Raw genomic sequence first — 15,991 nt, forward strand, 5'->3', positions numbered from 1 at the left:
AGAATATATTGCATCTTCTGCAGAAGGGTCCCAAATTCGGATTGCAACACGATGTTCCAGCGCATGAACTGATTGCACTCAACCGTAAAGTGGCACTGAAGGCGAAAGATGAGGACCGCGACCGCTGCCTTCTTGAAGGTGTGGACTGCTTGCGGAAGTTTCCTTCAAAAGATCCGGACTTGCGCAGTGACAATGTCTTTAGTGGCGTGGTGTCTTTCTTTAAGAGCAAGAACCTGATGCTTGTACAAGCGGATAAGGAGGGCGGGTTTGTTGTTTTAGCGCAGGGACTTTACAATAAGAAAGCGCAGGTAGCAGTACATAAGAACTTTGTCCCTGTCAAAAAAAGGGAAGTGAGAATTAAGACGAAGTTCACCGAACTTTGTCAGATGTTAAATCTGAATGCACTCGCCAGGGACATTACTAATAGCAGGGGAAACAGCCTAAACCCTTTTTTCACAGCTAAGACCCACAAACCGAAAATTCCGTTCAGGAAAATTGTTAGTGAACAGGGATCGTGGTAGGTAAACGTCAGCCAGTTCTTGCTAAAGAAGCTAAAATGCCTTGTCTTGGACGATCCCTTTCTTACCAAAAAGTCAGTCGATGTAGCACAGTTTGGTAAGTCTAATGAAGACATTGGCTTTGGTTTTTCCATAGACATACAAGACTTTTTTTATTCCGTGCCTAAAGATCAAATTCTACTGTCTTTTAAGGAATGCATTGAAGAAAACGGCGACGTGTCGTTCCAGAACTCAACAGGCTTGTCTGTAGATAATTTTTTAGCTCTTTTGCAGTTTTACTTGAATGCTACTTTTATTGTTTTTAACGACCAGCCTTTCTTGCAGCGAAATGGCATCTGTATAGGCTCTTGCGTCGCTCCTATTTTGTGCGATATTTTTTTAGCTAAGGTAGATAAGCGGATGGAGCAGACTTTTAAGGAGAGCGGGACAGTGTTAAAGGTTTTTAGGTATGTAGACGGTTTTTTAGTACTTTTAAAAAAGCAGACCTTCACCTACCCCTCTACATTAGGTGAAGTTTTAGATACTTTTAACGAAAATGGTCTTGGTTTGACTTTTACCCATGAACTGCCCGACGTTTCGGTTTTACAGTTTTTAGACCTCAGATTAACGTTCTCTGAAGGACACGTCTGCTGGGGCTATTATCCACGCGCAAAAAAGGAGTTTTTGCCGTATGACTCGGCGCACTCCAAGACTATAAAACGAGGAATAGCTTCGCTTTGTATGGAATCTTCTCTCCAAAAATCGTGTCCACATCAAATGTTTGACAGTTTTAATCATCAGATAAGCCGGCTTTTGGCTGCAGGGTTCCCCTGGTCGGTTCTGACTGCCGTTTCCGAGGCCATTCTTCAGAAGTCTAAACGTGGAGCAGGGCCAAAAATTGCTGAAACTCAACAAAAGGCCCCTATGCCTGAGGTCGTGCCGTATATCCACAAAATTTCGCACAACCTCAAAAAAGTTGCAAGCAGACACGGTGTACCTGTCGTGTTCTCGGCTCCCAACAAATTGGGAAAGCTCTGCCCACGCATTTGTGACGCAAAAAAACGTGGGTGTCTGAAGAAGCACCAGAAACCGTTCGTTCGGTGTTCCACTGGAGTGGTTTACTCCATTCCTATGTTTTGTGGAACGTTTTATGTCGGCCAAACTGGACGTTGTCTGAATGACCGTCTGGGGGAACACGCCCTAAATTTAGAAAAACGAGAAGACAAATACGTGCATTTGGTTGCGCACGTTAGTAACTGTGAAGAATGTGTGGCCCGATTTGAAGAGACGAAGGTTCTTGGCAAGAGTAGAGATAAGACGGCACGGATTAGCCTAGAAGCCTATCATACAAAAAATTGGTGGCGAGTGCATCAGCGAACCCTCTTTATCTCTGTTCGCGGCTGAGATCGCCTTTTTTAAAGCGGCTAACTGTTAATTTTTCACAAATGTTTCTTTTCATGTCTTACGCATGTCTGCCTGCGCATGCGTTCTGCTTTAGTGGCTTTTTCGCACCTTGTTTTGTTATCTCATTCTTTCTTTCTTTTTTTCATGGAATATCACCCCACCCTTCGGCCTTTATAAAATGTGGCCTTCCTCCAATAAAGCCAGTTGACAGTTTGCGCTTGTGTGTGTGTGTCGCCTTTCTCGTGTGTCGTTTTATGTGCGCAAAAGAACATTTCTAGATCAAGATGAACAACCAACTCGCCCAACAGGAAGTTTTAATGAGGTAAGAGCAAACGTCCATGCAACATGAATGCAAGTATTTAATCTTGACTTGCAGTCAGCATTTACAGAAGCTGGCTAGTTCATGGATTTCTGCATAGATGAACAACCTCAAAAATGTTTTGGAACGCTCACTTGCTATCTTGATTGCGTCCAACAACAAAGAACGCTGAATATTAAAAAAAGTCCTGTTGGTGATCACTTGCACAACAAATGAAGCCAACATCCTAAATGTGATAGCTGCATTGTTCCCTAAAAAAGGATGGCTGCACAGAGCGGGAGGTTTAGAAAAGGTTTCTGATGCACTATTTCTTGATTTGATCTTGAAAAGTGTTGACCAGCTCCATGTTCACTCTGCACTTGCAGCAGAGTCTCCTGGCAATTCATGACTACTTCAGAAGGTCCAAGGCAGAGATGGCAGTTGTGCAAAGCTGTTTCAGTATTTCATTTTCACTAAAAAATGCAGCTTTCATCTGTCGTTCGGAGCATGGCTCCTGTGACATACGGCCAGCTTTGAGCGTGTATAAAAGCGCAATATAAAATTGAGAGGTAACAGCAGACGTCCATGCAACCTGAATGCAAATATGTATTCTTGACTTGCAGTCAGCGTTTACAGAAGCTGGCTAGTTCATGGATTTCTGCATAGATGAACAACCTCAAAAATTTTTTGGAACGCTCACTTGCTGTCTTGATTGCGTTCCACAACTAAGAACGCTGAATATTATAAAAAACATCCTGTTGGTCGCAACTTGCACATCAAATGAAGCCAACATCCTAAATGTAGTAGGTGCATTGTTCCCTAAAAAAGGATGGCTGCACAGAGTGGGAGGTTAAGAATAGGTTTCTGATGCACTATTTCTTGATTTGATCTTGAAAAATGTTGACCAGCTCCATGTTCACTCTGCACTTGCAGCAGTCTCCTGGCAATTCATGACTACTTTAAAAGGTCCAAGGCAGAGATGGCAGTTGTGCAAAGCTGCTTCAAAATTTTTTTTTCACTAAAAAATGCAGCTTTCATCTGTCGTTGGGAGCTTGGCTCCTGTGACATACGGCCAGCTTTGAGCCTGTATAAAAGCGCAATATAAAATTGAGAGGTAACAGACAGTAAATGTCCATGCAACATGAATGCAAATATTTATTCTGACTTGCAGTCAGCACTTACAGAAGCTTGCTGTTGCTGGCCACAAATAAGAACGCTTAATATTAAAAAACGTCCTGTTTGTGATCACTTGCACATCAAATGAAGCCAACATTCTAAATGTGGTAGCCGCATTGTTCCCTAAAAAAAGAATGACTGCACAGAGCTGACAGTTTAGAATAGGTTGCTGATGCAGCATTTCTTGATTTGATCTTGAAAAAAGTTGACGAGCTCCATGTTCACTCTGGACTTGCAGCAGTCGTCTGGCAATTCATGACTACTTCACAAGCTGCAAGGCAGAGATTGCAGATTGTGCAAGCTGCTTCAGAATTTCTTGTTCACTAAAAAAATGGAGCTTTCACCTGTCGTTCGGATCTTGGCTCCTGTGATATAAGGCCAGCTTTGAGCCTGTATCAAAGTGCAATATAAAATTGAGAGGTAACAGCAAACGTCCATGCAACATGAATACAAATTTTTAATCTTGACTTGCAGTCAGCACTTACAGGCACTGGCTAGTTCATGGATTTCTGCATAGATGAAAATCAATACCTTTTTGGAACGCTCACTTGCTTTCTTGATTGCTGACCACAAATAAGAACGCTGAATATTAAAAAAAACGCCCTGTTGGTGATCACTTGCACATCAAATGAAGCCAACATCCTAAATGTGGTAGCTGCATTGTTCCCTAAAAAAAGATGGCTGAACAGAGCTGGAGGTTGTGAATCGGTTGCTGATGCACTATTTCTTGATTTGTTCTTGAAAAATGTTGACCAGCTCTATGTTCACTCTGCACTTGCAGAAGTCTCCTGGCAATTCATGACTACTTCACAAGGTCCAGGGCAGAGATGGCAGTTGTGCAAAGCTGCTTCAGAATTTCATTTTCTCTAAAAAATTCAGCTTTCATCTTTCCTTCGGAGCTTGGCTCCTGTGACATACGGCCAGCTTTGAGCGTGTATAAAAGCGCAATATAAAATTGAGAGGTTACAGCAAATGTCCATGCAACATGAATGCAAATATTTATTCTTGACTTGCAGTCAGCGTTTACAGAAGGTGGCTAGTACATGGATTTCTGCATAGATGAACAACCTCAAAAATTTTTTGGAATGCTCACTTGCTGTCTTGATTGCGTTCCACAACTAAGAACGCTGAATATTAAAAAAAAACATCCTGTTGGTCGCAACTTGTACATCAAATGAAGCCAACATCCTGAATGTGGTAGGTGCATTGTTCCCCTAAAAAAGGATGGCTGCACAGAGTGAGAGGTTAAGAATAGTTTCTGATGCACTATTTCTTGATTTGATCTTGAAAAATGATGACCAGCTCCATGTTCACTCTGCACTTGCAGCAGTCTCCTGGCAATTCATGACTACTTTACAAGGTCCAAGGCAGAGATGGCAGTTGTGCAAAGCGGCTTCAAAATTTCTTTTTCACTTAAAAACGCAGCTTTCATCTGTTGTTGGGAGCTTGGCTCCTGTGACATACGGCCAGCTTTGAGCCTGTATAAAAGCGCAATATAAAATTAAAAGGTAACAGTAAATGTCCATGCAACATGAATGCAAATATTTAATTTTGACTTGCAGTCAGCACTTACAGAAGCTTGCTGTTGCAGGCTACAAATAAGAACGCTTAATATAAAAAAACGTCCTGTTTGTAATCACTTGCACAGCAAATGAAGCCAACACTCTAAATGTGGTAGCTGCATTGTTCCCTAAAAAGGAATGACTGCACAGAGCTGACAGTTTAGAATAGGTTGCTGATGCACTATTTCTTGATTTTATCTTGAAAAAGTTGACCAGCTTCATGTTCACTCTGGACTTGCAGCAGTCTTCTTGCAATTCATGACTACTTCACGAGGTCCTGGCAGAGATGGCGATTGTGCAAAGCTGCTTCAGAATTTCTTTTTCACTAAAAAAATGCAGCTTTCATCTGTCGTTCGGAGCTTGGCTCCTGTGATATAAGGCCAGCTTTGAGCCTGTAAAAAATCGCAATATAAAATTGAGAGGTAACTGCAGACATCTATGCAACATGAATGCAAATATTTAATCTTGACTTGCAGTCAGCACTTAGAGACACCGGCTAGTTCATGGATTTCTGCATAGATGAACAACCTCAAAATCCTTTGGGAATGCTCACTTGCTTTCTTGATTGCTTTCCACAAATGAGAACGCTGAATATTAAAAACGTCCTGTTGGTGAGCACTTGCACATCAAATGAAGCCGACATCCTAAAAGTGGTAGCTGCATTGTTCCCTAAAAAAAGGAAGGCTGCACAGAGCTAGAGGTTGAGAATAGGTTGCTGATGCACTATTTCTCGATTTGATCTTGACAAATGCTGACAATCTCCTTGTTCACTCTGCACTTGCAGCAGTCTCCTGGCAATTCATGACTACTTCACAAGCTGCAAGGCAGAGATTGCAGATTGTGCAAGCTGCTTCAGAATTTCTTGTTGACTAAAAAAAATGGAGCTTTCACCTGTCGTTCGGAGCTTGGCTCCTGTGATATACGGCCAGCTTTTAGCCTGTATAAAAGTGCAATATAAAATTGAGAGGTAACAGCAAACGTCCATGCAACATGAATACAAATTTTCAATCTTGGCTTGCAGTCAGCACTTACAGACACTGGCTAGTTCATGGATTTCTGCATAGATGAAAATCAAAACTTTTCTGGAACGCTCACTTGCTTTCTTGATTGCTGAACACAAATAAGAACGCTGAATATTATAAAAAAACGTCCTGTTGGTGATCACTTGCACATCAAATGAAGCCACCATCCTAAATGTGGTAGCTGCGTTGTTCTCTAAAACAGGATGGCTGCACAGAGCGGGAGGTTGAGAATAGGTTCCTGATGCACTATTTCTTGATTTGATCTTGAAAAATGTTGACCACCTCAATGTTCACTCTGCACTTGCAGCAGAGTCTCCTGGCAATTCAAGACTACTTCACAAGGTCCAGGGCAGAGATGGCAGTTGTGCAGAGCTGCTTAAGAATTTCATTTTCACTAAAAAATGCAGCTTTCATCTTTCCTTCGGTGCTTGGTTCCTGTGACATACGGCCAGCTTTGAGCGTGTATAAAAGCGCAATATAAAATTGAGAGGTAACAGCAAACGTCCTTGCAACATGAATGCAAATATTTAATCTTGACTTGCAGTCAGCGTTTACAGAAGGTGGCTAGTTCATGGATTTCAGTATAGTTGAACAACCTCAAAATCGTTTTGGAACGCACACTTGCTGTCTTGATTGGTGGCCACAAATAGGAACGCTGAATATTAAAAAAACGCTTTGTTGGTGATCACTTGCACATCAAATGAAGCCAACATCCTAAATGTGGTAGCTGCCTTGTTCCCTGAAAAAAGATGGCTGAACAGAGCTGGAGGTTGACAATAGGTTGCTGATGCACTATTTCTTGATTTTTAGGCTGTAGGTGAAATAATCAGTTGCCCACTCTCTCACATTTGCAACATTATTTTATATACGGGCGTTTTTCCGCAGAAAATGAAACTGGCCAAAGTGACTGTTGTGCACAAGGGTGGCCCCGCGAACGAACTAACAAATTATAGGCCCATATCAGTACTACCAGAATTTGCAAAGGTAGCCGAAAAGGTTATAAACAAAAGATTCGTCCGATTTCTCACCGCGCAAAATAATATAGCCGATGAGCAATTTGGCTTTAGGAAAGATAGATCAGCCGAAACCGCACTCCTTCGGATAAAGGAAAAAATTCTAAACAACATTGAAGAAAAGGCACACACCCTGGGAATTTTCCTCGACTTCAGAAAGGCATTCGACAGCGTTCAGCACGATGTTCTAATAAGAAAGCTTCCATTTTACGGATTCCGCGGCGTGTCGTTGACCTTAATTGAGAACTATTTAACGTCAAGAGAGCAATTTACTGTCATAAATGCTGCAGCCTCACATGTAAAAACAATAAAATATGGTGTGCCTCAGGGATCTATTCTCGGACCTGTACTCTTTATTTTATGCCTGAATGATGTGGTGAATATGCCAGGCAGTGAAAACCTAGTGTTGTACGCTGATGACACAAGTGTCTTTTTCTCAGGTATTGACGCCTACGCGCTCGAAAGGCTAACTATTGGTTGACTGGCTTGAGTACATGGTTAAAACTAAACAGGATGCAATTAAATGCTAGTAAGACCAAATACATTCTCTTCAGGGCAAAAGGTGTAAAAGCTCCTGACAACCTATACTTAAACTTTGAAAACACTCAGCTGCAACAGTGCTAACAAATTCGTTTTCTAGGTGTTCTGTTGCAAGAAAATCTCTCTTGGAACTCGCATGTTGATCAGCTTCGCAGTGATCTTTGTCGGGCGATTGGCATTTTAAAAAAACTGAGATATTATCTCCCGGCGTCCGTAAAGCGGCAAATATACTATTCATTAATACATTCCCGTTTAAGCTACTGCTCTCTTGTGTGGTTAACGACGACGCAGACAAATCGAGACTCCCTCCTTGCAATTCAAAAGCGGGCATTACGAGCTGTTGTGAAAATACAGTATTTGCGCAGCTGCCGGCCTTTGTTTAGGTCTTATGGAATATTAGAAATAAGTAAACTGTACACATACAAACTATGTCTCGAAATATTACGCCAGTACAAACTAGACAAAATAACCTTCGAAACCACCTATCACACTAAACTTAGCACATACGAACTTCGAAAACAATGTATGGAAACACCTCGTGTATGCACAAAGTATGGTTTTCTGAGGTTAGGATGGCAAATTCCTGACTTAATTAACCAATACCCTATTATTCTGGATACTGCCCGCACTACACCATCTATACGTAAATACAAAATGTTAATTAAAGCAATGCTCATAAATGAACCTTAAAGATAAAAACTTAACGTATACCTATCACTAGTGTATGTTTTGTAAATATTGCTATGGTCGAATTCTGGTTAATGTATGCTGTGTGTGTTTTGTAAAGCCAGTGTTTTGTAAAGATGTCTTAATATATTGTGTAAAAATACTGAAAGTGTGTTCTATTATGTAATGCTCTTCTTGATTTTGTGTAGCCAGTGGTGCCGCCTGTCATCCGGGTGGCGTGGCCTCGTCAGGCAATGTATGCCTTTTGCCACGTCACCCTGGACAACCTCTTCGTTGTCTGAAATAAATTTTGAATGAAAATGAATGAAAAAATGTTGACCAGCTCTATGTTCACCCTGCACTTGCAGAAGGGTCTCCTGGCAATTCGTGACTACTTCACAAGGTCCAGGGCAGAGATGGCAGTTGTGCAAAGCAGCTTCAGATTTTCATTTTCACTAAAAAATGCAGCTTTCTTCTTTCCTTCGGAGCTTGGCTCCTTTGACATACGGCCAGCTTTGAGCGTGTATAAAAGCGCAATATAAAATTGAGAGGTAACATCAAACGTCCATGCAACATGAATGCAAATATTAAATCTTGACTTGCAGTCAGCGTTTACAGAAGGTGGCTAGTTCATGAATTTCTGCATAGATGAACAACCTCAAAAATTTTTTGGAATGCTCACTTGCTGTCTTGATTGCGTTCCACAACTAAGAACGCTGAATATTAAAAAAAACATCCTGTTGGTCGCAACTTGCACATAAATGAAGCCAACATCCTGAATGTGGTAGGTGCATTATTCCCTAAAAAAGGATGGCTGCACAGAGCGGGAGGTTAAGAATAGGTTTCTGATGCACTATTTCTAGATTTGATCTTGAAAAATGTTGACCAGCTCCATGTTCACTCTGCACTTGCAGCAGTCTCCTGGCAATTCATGACTACTTTACAAGGTCCAAGGCAGAGATGGCAGTTGTGCAAAGCTGCTTCAAAATTTCTTTTTCACTTAAAAATGCAGCTTTCATGTGTCGTTGGGAGCTTGGCTCCTGTGACATACGGCCAGCTTTGAGGCTGTATAAAAGCGCAATATAAAATTAAAAGGTAACAGTAAATGTCCATGCAACATGAATGCAAATATTTAATTTTGACTTGCAGTCAGCACTTACAGAAGCTTGCTGTTGCTGGCCACAAATAGGAACGCTTAATATTAAAAAAACGTCCTGTTTGTGATCACTTGCACATCAAATGAAGCCAACACTCTAAATGTGGTAGCTGCATTGTTCCCTAAAAAAAGAATGACTGCACAGAGCTGACAGTTTAGAATAGGTTGCTGATGCACTATTTCTTGATTTGATCTTGAAAAATGTTGACCAGCTTCATGTTCACTCTGGACTTGCAGCAGTCTCCTGGCAATTCATGACTACTTCACGAGGTCCAAGGCAGAGATGGCGATTGTGCAAAGCTGCTTCAGAATTTCTTTTTCACTAAAAAAATGCAGCTTTCATCGGTCTTTCGGAGCTTGGCTGCTGTGACATACGGCCAGCTTTGAGCCTGTAAAAAATCGCAATATAAAATTGAGAGGGAACAGCAGACATCTATGCAACATGAATGCAAATACTTAATCTTGACTTGCAGTCAGCACTTAGAGACACCGGCTAGTTCATAAATTTCTGCATAGATGAAGAACCTCGAAATCTTTTGGGAATGCTCACTTGGTTTCATGATTGCTTTACACAAACGAGAACGCCGAATAATAAAAACGTCCTGTTGGTGAGCACTTGCACATCAAATGAAGCCGACATCCTAAAAGTGGTAGCTGCATTGTTCCCTAAAAAAGGAAGGCTGCACAGAGCTAGAGGTTGAGAATAGGTTGCTGATGCACTATTTCTTGATTTGATCTTGAAAAATGCTGACAATCTCCTTGTTCACTCTGCACTTGCAGCAGTCTCCTGGCAATTCATGACTACTTCACAAGCTGCAAGGCAGAGATTGCAGATTGTGCAAGCTGCTTCAGAATTTCTTGTTGACTAAAAAAATGGAGCTTTCACCTGTCGTTCGGAGCTTGGCTCCTGTGATATACGGCCAGCTTTGAGCCTGTATAAAAGTGCAATATAAAATTGAGAGGTAACAGCAAACGTCCATTACAACATGAATACAAATTTTCAATCTTGACTTGCAGTCAGCACTTACAGACACTGGCTAGTTCATGGATTTCTGCATAGATGAACAACCTCAAAATCTTTTGGGAACGCTCACTTGCTTTCTTGATTGCTGACCACAAATAAGAACGCTGAATACTATAAAAAACATCCTGTTGGTCGCAACTTGCACATCAAATGAAGCCAACATCCTAAATGTAGTAGGTGCATTGTTCCCTAAAAAAGGATGGCTGCACAGAGCGGGAGGTTAAGAATAGGTTTCCGATGCACTATTTGTTGACTTGATCTTGAAAAATGTTGATCAGCTCCATGCTCACTCTGCACTTGCAGCAGTCTCCTGGCAATTCATGACTACTTCACAAGGTCCAAGGCAGAGATGGCAGTTGTGCAAAGCTGAGTCAGAATTTCATTTTCATCTGTCGTTCGGAGCTTGGCTCCTGTGCCATACGGCCAGCTTTGAGCCTGTATAAAAGCGCAATATAAAATTGAGAGGTAACAGCAAACGTCCATGCAACATGAATGCAAATATTTAATCTTGACTTGCAGTCAGCATTTACAGAAGCTGGCTAGTTCATGGATTTCAGTAAAGTTGAACAACCTCAAAATCTTTTTGGAACGCACACTTGCTGTCTTGATAGGTGGCCACAAATAAGAACGCTGAATATTAAAAAAACGCCCTGTTGGTGATCACTTGCACATCAAATGAAGCCAACATCCTAAATGTGATAGCTGCATTGTTCCCTAAAAAAGGATGGCTGCACAGAGCGGGAGGTTGAGAATAGGTTGCTGATGCACTATTTCTTGATTTGTTCTTGAAAAATGTTGACCAGCTCTATGTTCACTCTGCACTTGCAGAAGAGTCTCCTTGCAATTCATGACTACTTCACAAGGTCCAGGGCAGAGATGGCAGTTGTGCAAAGCTGCTTCAGAAATTCATTTTCTCTAAAAAATGCAGCTTTCATGTTACCTTCGGAGCTTGGCTCCTGTGACATACGGCCAGCTTTGAGCGTGTATAAAAGCGCAATATAAAATTGAGAGGTTACAGCAAACGTCCATGCAACATGAATGCAAATATTTAATCTTGACTTGCAGTCAGCGTTTACAGAAGGTGGCTAGTTCATGGATTTCTGCATAGATGAACAACCTCAAAAATTTTTTGGAACGCTCACTTGCTGTCTTGATTGGTGGCCACAAATAAGAACGCTGAATAATAAAAAAACGCCCTGTTGGTCGCAACTTGCACATCAAATGAAGCCAACATCCCAAATGTAGTAGGTGCACTGTTCCCTAAAAAAGGATGACTGAACAGAGCTGGAGGTTGAGAATAGGTTGCTGATGCACTATTTCTTGATTTGTAGGCTGTAGGTGAAATAATCAGTTGCCCACTCTTTCACATTTGCAACATTATTTTATCTTCGGGCGTTTTTCCGCAGAAAATGAAACTGGCCAAAGTGACTGTTGTGCACAAGGGTGGCCCCGCGAAAGAACTAACAAATTATAGGCCCATATCAGTACTACCAGTATTTGCAAAGGTAGCCGAACAGGTTATAAACAAAAGATTCGTCCGATTTCTCACCGCGCAAAATATTATAGCCGATGAGCAATTTGGCTTTAGGAAAGATAGATCAGCTGAAACCGCACTCCTTGGGATAAAGGAAAAAATTCTAAACAACATTGAAGAAAAGGCACACACCCTGGGAATTTTCCTCGACTTCAGAAAGGCATTCGACTGAGTTCAGCACGATGTCCTATTTAGAAAGCTTCCATTTTACGGATTCCGCGGCGTGTCGTTGACCTTAATTGAGAACTATTTAACGTCAAGAGAGCAATTTACTGTCATAAATGCTGCAGCCTCACATGTAAAAACAATAAATAATGGTGTGCCTCAGGGATCTATTCTCGGACCTGTACACTTTATTTTATGCCTGAATGATGTTGTGAATATGCCAGGCAGTGAAAACCTAGTGTTGTACGCTGATGACACAAATGTATTTTTCTCAGGTATTGAACCCTACGCGCTCGAAAGGCTAACTATTGGTTGAGTGGTTTGAGTACATGGTTAAAACTAAACAGGATGCAATTAAATGCTAGTAAGACCAAATACATTCTCTTCAGGGCAAAAGGTGTAAAAGCTCCTGACAATCTAAACTTTAACTTTGAAAACACTCAGCTGCAACAGTGCTCACAAATTCGTTTTCTAGGTGTTCTGTTGCAAGAAAATCTCTCTTGGAACTCGCATGTTGATCAGCTTCGCAGTGATCTTTGTCGGGCGATTGGCATTTTAAACAAACTGAGATATTATCTCCCGGCGTCCGTAAAGCGGCAAATATACTATTCATTAATACATTCCCGTTTAAGCTACTGCTCCCTTGTGTGGTTAACGACGACGCAGACAAATCGAGATTCCCTCCTTGCAATTCAAAAGCGGGCATTACGAGCTGTTGTGAAAATACAGTTATTGCGCAGCTGCCGGCCTTTGTTTAGGTCTTATGGAAGATTAGAAATAAGTAAACTGCACACATACAAACTATGTCTCGAAATATTACGCCAGTACAAACTAATATAACCTATGAAACCACCTATCACACTAAACTTAGCACATACGAACTTCGAAAACAATGTATGGAAACACCTCGTGTATGCACAAATTATGGCTTTCAGAGGTTAGGATGGCAAATTCCTGACTTAATTAACCAATACCCTATTATTCTGGATACTGCCCGCACTACCCCATCTATACGTAAATACAAAATGTTAATTAAAGCAATGCTCATAAATGAACCTTAAAGATAAAAACTTAACGTATACCTATCACTAGTGTATGTTTTGTAAATATTGCTATGGTCGAATTCTGGTTAATGTATGCTGTGTGTGTTTTGTAAAGCCAGTGTTTTGTAAATATGTCTTAATATATTGTGTAAAAATACTGAAAGTGTGTTCTATTATGTAATGCTCTTCTTGATTTTGTGTAGCCAGTGGTGCCGCCTGTCATCCGGGTGGCGTGGCCTCGTCAGGCAATGTATGCCTTTTGCCACGTCACCCTGGACAACCTCTTCGTTGTCTGAACTAAATTTTGAATGAAAATGAATGAAAAAATGTTGACCAGCTCTATGTTCACTCTGCACTTGCAGAAGGGTCTCCTGGCAATTCGTGACTACTTCACAAGGTCCAGGGCAGAGATGGCAGTTGTGCAAAGCAGGTTCAGATTTTCATTTTCACTAAAAAATGCAGCTTTCTTCTTTCCTTCGGAGCTTGGCTTCTGTGACATACGGCCAGCTTTGAGCGTGTATAAAAGCGCAATATAAAATTGAGAGGTAACAGCAAATGTCCATGCAACATGAATGCAAATATTTAGTCTTGACTTGCAGTCAGCGTTTACAGAAGGTGGCTAGTTCATAGATTTCTGCATAGATGAACAACCTCAAAAATTTTTTGGAACGCTCACTTGCTGTCTTGATTGCGTTCCACAACTAAGAACGCTGAATATTAAAAAAACGTCTTGTTGGTGATCACTTGCACATCAAATGAAGCCAACATCCTAAATGTGATAGCAGCATTGTTCCCTAAAAAAGGATGGCTGCACAGAGCTGGAGGTTGAGAATAGGTTGCTGATGCACTATTTCTTGATTTGTTCTTGAAAAATGTTGACCAGCTCTATGTTCACTCTGCACTTGCAGAAGAGTCTCCTGGCAATTCATGACTACTTCACAAGGTCCAGGGCAGAGATGGCAGTTGTGCAAAGCTGCTTCAGAATTTCATTTTTTCTCAAAAATGCAGCTTTCATCTTTCCTTCGGAGCTTGGCTCCTGTGACATACGGCCAGCTTTGAGCCTGTATAAAAGCGCAATATAATATTGAGAGGTTACAGCAAACGTCCATGCAACATGAATGCAAATATTAAATCTTGACTTGCAGTCAGCGTTTACAGAAGGTGGCTAGTTCATGAATTTCTGCATAGATGAACAACCTCAAAAATTTTTTGGAATGCTCACTTGCTGTCTTGATTGCGTTCCACAACTATGAACGCTGAATATTAAAAAAAACATCCTGTTGGTCGCAACTTGCACATCAAATGAAGCCAACATCCTGAATGTGGTAGGTGCATTGTTCCCTAAAAAGGATGGCTGCACAGAGCGGGAGGTTAAGAATAGGTTTCTAATGCACTATTTCTAGATTTGATCTTGAAAAATGTTGACCAGCTCCATGTTCACTCTGCACTTGCAGCAGTCTCCTGGCAATTCATGACTACTTTACAAGGTCCAAGGCAGAGATGGCCGTTGTGCAAAGCTGCTTCAAAATTTCTTTTTCACTTAAAAATGCAGCTTTCATCTGTCGTTGGGAGCTTGGCTCCTGTGACATACGGCCAGCTTTGAGCCTGTATAAAAGCGCAAAATAAAATTAAAAGGTAACAGTAAATGTCCATGCAACATGAATGCAAATATTTATTTTGACTTGCAGTCAGCACTTACAGAAGCTTGCTGTTGCTGGCCACAAATAAGAACGCTTAATATTAAAAAAACGTCCTGTTTGTGATCACTTGCACATCAAATGAAGCCAACACTAAATGTGATAGCTGCATTGTTTCCTAAAAAAAGAATGACTGCACAGAGCTGACAGTTTAGAATAGGTTGCTGATGCACTATTTCTTGATTTGATCTTGAAAAAAGTTGACCAGCTTCATGTTCACTCTGGACTTGCAGCTGTCTCCTGGCAATTCATGACTACTTCACGAGGTCCAAGGCAGAGATGGCGATTGTGCAAAGCTGCTTCAAAATTTCTTTTTCACTAAAAAATGCAGCTTTCATCTGTCGTTTGGAGCTTGGCTCCTGTGACATACGGCCAGCTTTGAGCCTGTATAAAAGCGCAATATAAAATTGAGAGGTAACAGTAAATGTCCATGCAACATGAATGCAAATATTTAATTTTGACTTGCAGTCAGCACTTACAGAAGCTTGCTGTTGCTGGCCACAAATAAGAACGGTTAATATTAAAAAACGTCCTGTTTGTGATCACTTGCACATCAAATGAAGCCAACATTCTTAATGTGGTAGCTGCATTGTTCCCTAAAAAATGAATGACTGCACAGAGCTGACAGTTTAGAATAGGTTGCTGATGCACTATTTCTTGATTTGATCTTGAAAAAGTTGACGAGCTCCATGTTCACTCTGGACTTGCAGCAGTCTCCTGGCAATTCATGACTACTTCACAAGCTGCAAGGCAGAGATTGCAGATTGTGCAAGCTGCTTCAGAATTTCTTGTTCACTAAAAAAATAGAGCTTTCACCTGTCGTTCGGAGCTTGGCTCCTGTGATATAAGGGCAGCTTTGAGCCTGTATAAAAGTGCAATATAAAATTGAGAGGTAACAGCAAACGTCCATGCAACATGAATACGAATTTTTAATCTTGACTTGCAGTCAGCACTTACAGACACTGGCTAGTTCATGGATTTCTGCATAGATGAAAATCAATACCTTTTTGGAACGCTCACTTGCTTTCTTGATTGCTCACCACAAATAAGAACGCTTAATATTATAAAAAACGTCCTGTTGGAGATCACTTGCACATCAAATGAAGCCACCATCCTAAATGTGGTAGCTGCATTGTTCTCTAAAAAAGGATGTCTGCAAAGAGCGGGAGGTTGAGAATAGGTTGCTGATGCACT

The sequence above is a fragment of the Amblyomma americanum genome, chromosome 5, assembly GCF_052857255.1.
Source record: "Amblyomma americanum isolate KBUSLIRL-KWMA chromosome 5, ASM5285725v1, whole genome shotgun sequence".
In the NCBI taxonomy this organism is placed as follows: Eukaryota; Metazoa; Arthropoda; class Arachnida; order Ixodida; family Ixodidae; genus Amblyomma; species Amblyomma americanum.